At 36.6% G+C, this 9,655-nt stretch overlaps 1 protein-coding gene across 1 annotated transcript in view; it reads right to left on the reverse strand.

The window, feature by feature from the left end:
- The window catches only part of LOC137255936 (uncharacterized), a 32,034-nt gene that overhangs the window by 3,115 nt on the left and 19,264 nt on the right, over positions 1 to 9,655 (reverse strand). The gene's annotated exons all lie outside the window — the stretch shown is intronic.

Genomic DNA, 9,655 nt, shown 5'->3' on the forward strand with positions numbered 1-9,655 from the left:
AAACAATTACTTCATTCATAACTAAATGCAACTTAAAAAACTTACTTCAAATATACTAAGGACCGAAGAATTGATATAGCTAACCTACGCATTTCAGAACATCAAAAATAGTATAATACTGCTTTGGAAACATTGTTTAACTTTAAAAAAATGCAATGCTCTTGCAAAAGGTGAATAACTGACCTGCCTCTGGGTGTGTTTGTGACAGGGAGCCACTGGCATATATATTGCATAAATCTGTAACAGCTATAATTGTTTTTATAAAAAGAGAGAATCTCACCCTCGTGTCTACTGATATCAGTTGTACCAATCACAAGTTGATAAAGTTACAAATATCCAAGACTGATAATCAGTAACCACGAGGGTGAGATTCTATTTATCATCAAAAATCATTCTTCATTAGTTTTCAGTGAAACATGTATACCTCTCACCAATCTACTACAATTAGACTTGCAGAGCAGTATGTTAAAGCATTGCTACGTCATCAAGTTCATCACATCATAGCAGTGTCAGGGCAGTGTACAAAATCCACTGTTAAAACAATATCTCCTAAGAGATATCATATGATCTCAACAAGCGACATCTCTGAGGAACACATTTGAATGATAAATATATTATGGTGGAACAGTCTGCCTGATGCAGGGGAAAGGGCTAGTAATTAAAAAACATTATACTGGAACAGGTTGTGTATTGGACACGTAGTCAAACTGGGAGTAGTTATAATGGGAGTAAACCAGGATGTGACACACCTCTGTTTATTGTTCTTTGTTGCAAATATTCCAGCTATGGCAGTGTTCTGTAAATAATTGAGCTTGAACCAGACAATCCAGTGATCAACAGCATGAGCACTGACCTAAGCAACTGGGATGCCACCAAGTCAGTCAACCAGACCAATCAATCCAATTAGTCGCTGGTTGTGACAGTCCGGCATTTTTAACCCTGATTTTCACAGTTCAGTGTTTCATACAATACTAACTACAATATAACAGAAAAATATATTTACGTTCTACTTACCAATTGTGGTAAACTTAGCACACAAAATACAATACATATGATTTTGAAAAACAATATTTGCAAGCACATTGTGATACATATTCATCAGCATTTCAAATCATGATACACTGCCAGTATACCCCATCACCTTATAATAATTAGGAATACATGAACGAGGTTTAACCTCATGAACCTGTTAGATGAACCTGTAGGGAAACAGAGGCATTTAATCTGGAATCGATGGCTCAGTAATTAGAGCTGAACAGTAAATAATGACAAAAAAACTGCTGAGGACATGGCAATGATCAATACATATAATTTACATGTTACCTTGAAAAACCAATGGAGCAAGAAGAGCATTTTCCCATGGGTTTTAGAGTTTCGTTTCAAGAATGTACGCCCTTACAAGAAAGCTAAACTAACATGCTGCAATCATTTACCGTAAATTACTGTCATAAATATTTTTCAAAACACTAAAACAAATTGCACTATTTTGGATTCGGCAACAGTTTTCAACTGACACCTGAATGTTATCAACAAATGCAAGTCAGATATTCTTTCATATTAATTAAATGTTAAATAACAATTCAAAAATAGTTCAAAAGTGTAGGGTATATCTAAAAGATGTCTGTTAAGAGCTTTTGTTTTTGTAAGTTTATTCACAACAGAGATCAACATTATAAAAAAATTTAAATAAAATAAGAATGCCTTTGGATGATATTCTCAGGTCTCACCTCTTTTAAAACATGATTTTTACTTGATGGATACAAGCAACATATTTCATATTTGTATACATAAGAAAAGTCACTTTTATTGACAGATACGGTTACTGGAACTACCAGCTGACTGGAGTTTGTTGTTTAATGCCACACTCAGCAATGTTCCAAATGTACAGCGAATCAGCAACTGTTAGTAAGTACCTGCGTACATACCAGACGATCCAGTGATCAACAGTATGAGTATTGACCTATGCAATTGGGATACTATGACATGTGTCACCCATGTCAGCGGGCCTGGCCACCAGATCCTGTTCTTATGACAAGCATCGGTTACTAAAGATCAATTTTAACCCGAACTTTCATGGCTTCAGGGTCTCAAGAAGTACTAGTTCTTTGCAAAGATCACTGTAAAAACCATACAGCTATTGGCTAGATTCTTCTTTCAAGTCATATATATATTGCAATAAAGAAGTTGTCTGTCCATAAAAGTTGGTCCTCCTCTTCTTCATTGGACAGATTCTCTACCAACAACCAATCAAATCACATGTTCCTTTACTCCACTGCCACAAACCTGTGGTAAACGCTCAAAGTGTCCCGTGACCAAATACAGCCAAAAAAAATTTTCAATAAAAAGAGGTAAATAATTTAGACTGGTTTTGAAGAAAGGGGAAGCAAATACTCAACAAACCCAACTCATACTTTTTGCCTAATAACACATAACCCAATCTTATAAAAGAAAATTTTAATAGTTATCAATACATTTTGAGAAGTTAAGTCATCAAAGAATTTATGATGAGAACATGTACTGCTGGAATTATAGTAACTGGAAACAAATACTTATCACAACCTACTCAGATGTTTGGGCCCAATAATATGTAAATCTAATCACAAAAAATATGATGCGACATTGTATCTGTTACACGTTTTGAAAAGACAAAATCAGGAATTTTATGAAGAGAACACATACAACCAGAATTACGGTAATTTGAAGTCCATGATAGCAAATGTACATCATAGGTATTGATTAGATGAGGTGAGACATACATGCCAACAACAGAGATGTTACAGTGTTACTCCTTCACCATAGTTGGGACCAGTGTAGTCTGATAGGAAATAACTGTGGTTCAGGATCTGTTGGATGAAGGTTCTCAGAGATGAAGATCTGTGTACTACTTTGGACATTCGTGTGCCTTGACAAGCCAAGGAATATTGGTAAGTAACAATGCAAATTCAACATATTGCGGTGTCCCCTTATCATCATCATCATCATCATCATCATCATCATCATCATCATCATCATCATCATCGTAATAACTACCCGTAAGAAGCGACTAACAGGATCAGGTGGTCTGAGGCTCACTGACTTGGTTGACATATGTTGGTTCCCAACAGCGCAGATCAATGCTCATGCTGTTGATCACTGGATTGTCTGGTCCAGACTCGATTATTTACAGACCGCCGCCATATAGCTGGAATATTGCTGAGTGCGGCGTAAAACTAAACTCACTCACTCAGTCACTCACTCTCTGATTAATCAATGGTATACAGTCGTGCCCCATTTATCCAAACCTCAGACATCCAGGAAACTCACTTTCCAAATGAAAATTCCTTAAAACAAATTCACAGCGTTGTAAAATTACTCACTTATTGAGAAATCTGGTTTCCCTAACCGGACAGTCATTTTCACATACAAAACGCCAAATTATATGCATTTTTGTCTCGTATATCCGGATGGCTGAGCACCTGTCTGTAAGTTTACACATGCAAATACCAATTGGCCTTGTGTGCCCTAACATGAAAGAAGACAGTAGTCTTTAAAGCGTGAGAAGATTAACTACCTGTAATTAGCAAGGTGACACTCAGTTAATTTTGACTATTTGGCCATCTGTGACGAAACATTGACTGAAAAAGCACGTACTTTTGGTGACAACATGGGTATCACAGACTTTGCTTATTCTCGTGGCTGGTTAAAACGGTTTAAGTCTAGACATAGTGCGTCGAGCAGGAAATGTGAAGTTGAAGCAACAAGTGCTTGTTGATGTGTTATCAATCAACAAAGATTACGTCAGAGGTCTATTATTTCCGTTTCTTTTATACGTTTCTTTGTACGTTTCTCTGTACATGTACATATAGTCCGTGCTTCAGATATCCGGAAATTTGTTTACCAGACGATTTCAAGAAAAACACAAGCATTCAGATAAACAGGGCATGACTGTATATGAATAACTATCAAAGCATCAGTACTAAGTGTGACAATTAGCTAACTTCCTTGATAAATCTGCAGCACAAAATATAAAATGTTGACGTGCAGCTTCATTGTGTGACTACCAACAGTTTAAGTGAGAAAAAAAATTAAAACAGTTGATCCTAAACGGTAACAGCAACAGGTGAGTTTTTAGGCAAGACTGAAAGATAGAAAATTTTGTAGAATTTCTCACTTGTTGAATATTATCTCCCTGTATTGGCAGCATGACAGATAACAGATAGCCAAAGTTTTCAGTTTCCAGTGATCAAAGTGTCAAAAGAAATTTAGATACAGATCTTGGAGGGGATTTTTAGTGTCAGGAAAGGAGGTCAAACAAACATCACCAGTTCAATACTCAGTTATCTTAAGCAGTGGATAACTGACCTGATGTCTGTTTAACTCGTTAACTGGCAGTCAGCTAACTGAACATTAAATATGCGTTGTTCAAAACATTGTTAGTCATGCCGTTAGCTAACATTGCCATCAAAATTTAACAGTGTGGTTAATGTCACTGGTTAGCTTCATATATCCCACAATTCCATTTTCTATTTACTTCCAGTTTACCATAAGTGGAAACGCAAAATGTCACCTGTATCCAAAGGAAAAAGAGAAGTCGTAATTTCTCTGCTGATAAGAGAATGTGATCAGTCAATGGTTGAAGCCAAATGTATAGTTTATCATATCAGTGTCAAAGTGCTATGAGTGAGTGAGTTTAGTTTTACGCCCCGATGACATGTGTCAACCAAGTCAGCGAGCCTGACCACCCGATCCCTTTAGTCGCCTCTTACAACAAGCATGTCACCTTTTATGGCAAGCATGGGTTGCTAAAGGCCTATTCTACCCCGGGACCATCATGGGTGAGAAGTGCTATGAACGTTTTGTTTTGGAACAAAAGGTGTGCATATACAGTCAAGTCTCGTTAATCTGACACCATTTGATGCACAGCAAATTGTCAGATCAGTGAGGATGTCAGACTAAATATATGAGACAAAGTTACGTTTATTCCATTTGGTACCAGGTAAAGTATCGGATAAAGCTGACTGTTGGGTAAACTGAGGTCAGATTGACCAGACATAACTGTAATTTCAAAGACATATGATCCCAGCACTGAGTGGGACTTATTTCAATTAATATTCCAACAACAGAAAAGGCATTTTCAATGAGAAGCTATAGCAAGGCTATACATACAATACGATGAATCCACGAAATTAACGGTAATAGTAGAAGCAAGCTGTCCTTGGATCGAAAATTTAAAAATTCTACATTAACAGTAACAGTAGAAGCAAGCTGTCCTTGAATCGAAAATTTAAAAATACTACACACAGGAGTAACACTTTGATGGCTACAGTCGTAATGAACGTTTGAATTCCCACATGACCTATCACTCATGTTTCACTCTTTAAATTGTCATGACTATGGCCAAGTCATGAAGATGATATCAATATTATTTATTAATTATTTGCCAAGCCTTTCAAAATTTGAAATGTATCACCACAGGTAACCAAAGCAAACAATACAGAGGTGAAATTAATACCATTTCTTTTTTATTTGAAAAATGCATTCAGTGCCAGAAGAAATGCAATATTTTATTAGCAGTTCCTGCAAGTAGATTAAACTGTAATCATACTATAGGCCCCAGGGCCAATACTGCTGAATAAAATTGATCTATTATCCAACCGTACTTTTGACAGGAAACTCATGAATAATACAGTGGAATATCATCATTACCTGAAAGCCTTGGCAGGCGCATACTCCAGAAAGATGTCTTGGAAAACATGAAGCTGTGTCTAATTTATAGATGAACATATACGCATTAATCAGACGAACCTCCACTTAGTTCAGTTCACAAGTGAATACAGAAAATATAGAGTTCTTTCCAATGTCTTCAAGGACAGGCAAACATATATTTTATTTCATACGCGTATTTTGGAACGGTACAGTGTTCGGCCGAGAAATACTATTGTGCTATTGTATTGTATGAACCTATCAGTGTATAACGTTAGCATTCAGATGTTGTTGTTACATCAGTTAAAAATTCAAAACATTACAGTGTAACATGACAAGAGATAAGTTTGTGTTCGCTGTGTCAAAAAGATTTTGATATTCTGTTATAACATTTAATCAAAGTGACTATGAAGTAGGCCTGCATATCACTCACACCAGAAAAAGATACATACTAATGTTTTGTATATTTTCCTACACACAGCAATGTTTATACTGATTTTTTTTGGTAAATTTATATAGCATTTTTAAAAGAGGATTTGCTTCAGTACAAAATTCAAAGGATGATGAAGAAATGAAGGACTATTGTTGAAATAATTAGTAAAAATGGAATTAAAATCCATCTATGAGAAGGATGCCAGACTGACACATGAAACAAAAATCGAATAATCACTTAAAAAATAGCATATTCATTTTCACTGATATCAGATTCTCATAAAATCACTAATAATTCTGACTTTGCTGATAAACATGGAATCATGTTCTGATATTTTCATAAATACACTCACACTAATGCCCAAGTGCACTTTCCGCCATATTGGATAGTGTTTGCAAAATCACGTTTTGTGAAGGCTGGTATCACTTATATTTCATATTCCGTGGCGACAAATGCATCATTGAATTGCTCATACATTTTAGAATCTAATTAGAATCAGTCTTTGTCTAGATAAACTGAAACGGAAAATATTTGCGGGTGGGAAAGAATGTTCTGCTCGAAAGACAACACCTGTCTAAAATGTAAACGAATACAACATATAACAATACACAGATAGTCAGAATCATTCTAAATACTTACATCTCATATTTATGTACAAACCATCCCTGAATCAAGGGAAGGGTCATCACCAGTGTAACTAAACTTAGGTTCCATACTCTTCTGTAGAGGAGTGTAATGAATAGTACTGAGACTAAGTTTACTTAGTCTATCTAAGACTAAGTTTACTTAGTCTGGGGTCCTAGCGAAAACACATGTCAGCTGCCATTTTTTAAAGAAATCACTCAACAGTTGTGACGTCATGTACGTGTCAACACTGTTGCAAGTATCTGGCTCTGGTGTACTTGTACAACATGTATTTTAGTTCATATTATGTGCATAGTTGCAGCTTCATGTACATGTAACTCTTCATCAGAACAGTATTACCAATAAGGAAGTCCAGCCCACCATACACCCTGTCTTCTCTTTGGTGAACTGGCATCATGAAAGCAGCGTTAGCCATGAACGCCATTTGCGAGTTAACCATACTGTCAAAATGTTAGCGGCAATCCTTAGGTGCGTTAACTTAATGTCACGTTAACAACCTGTTAAAAGTTAACTGAGTTTTGAACAACAAGATAACCCTTTGTTATTAGTTAACAGTCGGTAAAATGTACCTACGGTTCAGTACTCCCCAATACATATATTGTCCATCATATGGCACACAGGTATAAGTCAAGATTTCATGAACATAATATGTACTCTAGTCTAAAACATGTAATCTTGGTATCTCTATCTACACATTGCTTCTTATGTTTGGACATCCATGAAGATCCAAGGTAGAACAGGCCTTCAGTAACCCATGCTTGCCATACAGGCAACTATGCTTATCGTAAGAGGTGACTAACGGGATCGGGTGGTCAGGCTCGCTGACTTGGTTGACACATCATCATTTCCTATTTGTGCAGATCGATGCTCATGCAGTTGATCACTGGATTGTCTTGTCCACACTCGATTATTTACAGACTGCCGTCATATAGCTGGAATATTGCTGAGTGCAGCGTAAAACTAAACTCAGTCATTCCTACATTTGGAAGCAGTGAGGGGAAGTAAGTACAGTTCAGAACAGTAATTAGTGGCCTGTAACGACAGGGGGCTGGAAGCTAGAGGAATGATGCTGTAGGAACGAGCTTACATTATGATGGGAGGTGGGGCATCTGAAAACAATTAACATAATGACCACAACTCAGACAGCTGTTGTTAAGTTATGAGAAACGAATAAAAAATATTTTCAGTTAATAATAATCCATAATGAAATTAAAAATGTCGAAGTTTAATTATGGCACATTTACAACTGATAACTACTGCATTTCACTTATAACAGAATTAAAGAAGAGGAAAAGGATGTTCGTTGGATAAACATTATTACATTGAATGCAAATGTAAAACTATCATACAACTGCCCTTACTAAGAAAGTGTAATCCCAAATATAACATGTGTTAACATACAATTCACTACAAACATCACATAATTGTTCTAATTTATCAGAGAATTTGTTATGAATCCTATATAATTTCCTAAATAGCTTTAAGACACAAACACATATAAAGAAATTGTTCTGGACAAGCTTTAAGACACAGATGCACATTGTGAATCTGTTCTGGACAAGCTTTAAGACACAAATGTACATTAAGAAACTTTTCTACACATAAAGGACCTGTTCTGGAGAAACCATAAGACACAAAGACACTTTAGGACTGAGTTTCACAATTTGAAACAGCTGAATTTTTAACTCAATGGCAGTTTTGAAATATAAAAGCCCAAACAATTTAAGTAATCTATCTTGGGAACTCAAATTGTTTCCTATAGTTTGAGTTTTGTGCTGATTTCAGTTCATTCTGTGAAATGCATTTTCTCAGATTTGAGTAAAATCTCAGACTTAAGTCAAAACTCAGACTTAAGATTGTTTCCAGAAATCGGGGCCTGGACAAGTCACAAGACACAATTCCACAAATCCACACTAAGAAACTGTCCTTGACAAGTTTTAAGAAACAAATACACATTAAAACCTGTTCTGGACAAGACACATTAGTAAAGTCTTCTGGACAAGCTTTAAGACACAAATGTACAATTATACACATTACGAATCTGTTCCAGACACTCTTACAGACACAAATGCATATTAAGAACCTGTTCTGGAGAAACCACAAGACACAATGACACATTAAGAAACTGTTCTTGACAAAGCCTTTAACACACAAATGCACATTAGAAAATAGTTCTGGACAAGCTTTATTTTGACAGCTGAAAAGGCCTTGGCAGCTAAAACAACAACCTGGAGGTATGGAACAGCAACTTCCATCATAGGTGAAGCGACCATGATGCCATCTGGAAACTCGAACACAGATGACACGACCGCCATGACAACAATATCGGAAACAACCAGAACTATGGTTGAAAGCAAGACTTCAAGTGCCACAAGCACCACTACAGCTCCAACCAACACCATGGTTGAAACAACTACTATGACAGCTGGAACTATTACAGGTAGCACAACCACAACAGCTAGAACATCAACACCTGAAACTGGTACAACAGGTACCATGACAACAACAGCATTTGAGACAACCACAAGAGCACATTCGACAACAACACCTGAAACAACAACTGCAACTACTGAAAATGGAACTGCTGTTACCACAACAAAAACATCTGTGCCAACCACAACAACAGGTTCTACAGCAACATCTGTGGCAACCACAACAACTGGTTCTACAGCAACATCTGTGGTAACCACAACAACAGGTTCTACAGCAACATCTGTGCCAACCACAACAACAGGTTCTACAGCAACATCTGTGACCACCACAACAACAGGTTCTACAGCAACATCTGTGCCAACCACAACAGGTTCTACAACAACACCTGCAACAACCACAACAACAGGCATTAGAGCAACATCTGTGACCACCACAATACCTAAAACAAGTACTACAGGTGAA

Source organism: Haliotis asinina, chromosome 11, assembly GCF_037392515.1.
Source record: "Haliotis asinina isolate JCU_RB_2024 chromosome 11, JCU_Hal_asi_v2, whole genome shotgun sequence".
NCBI classification, from domain to species: domain Eukaryota; kingdom Metazoa; phylum Mollusca; class Gastropoda; order Lepetellida; family Haliotidae; genus Haliotis; species Haliotis asinina.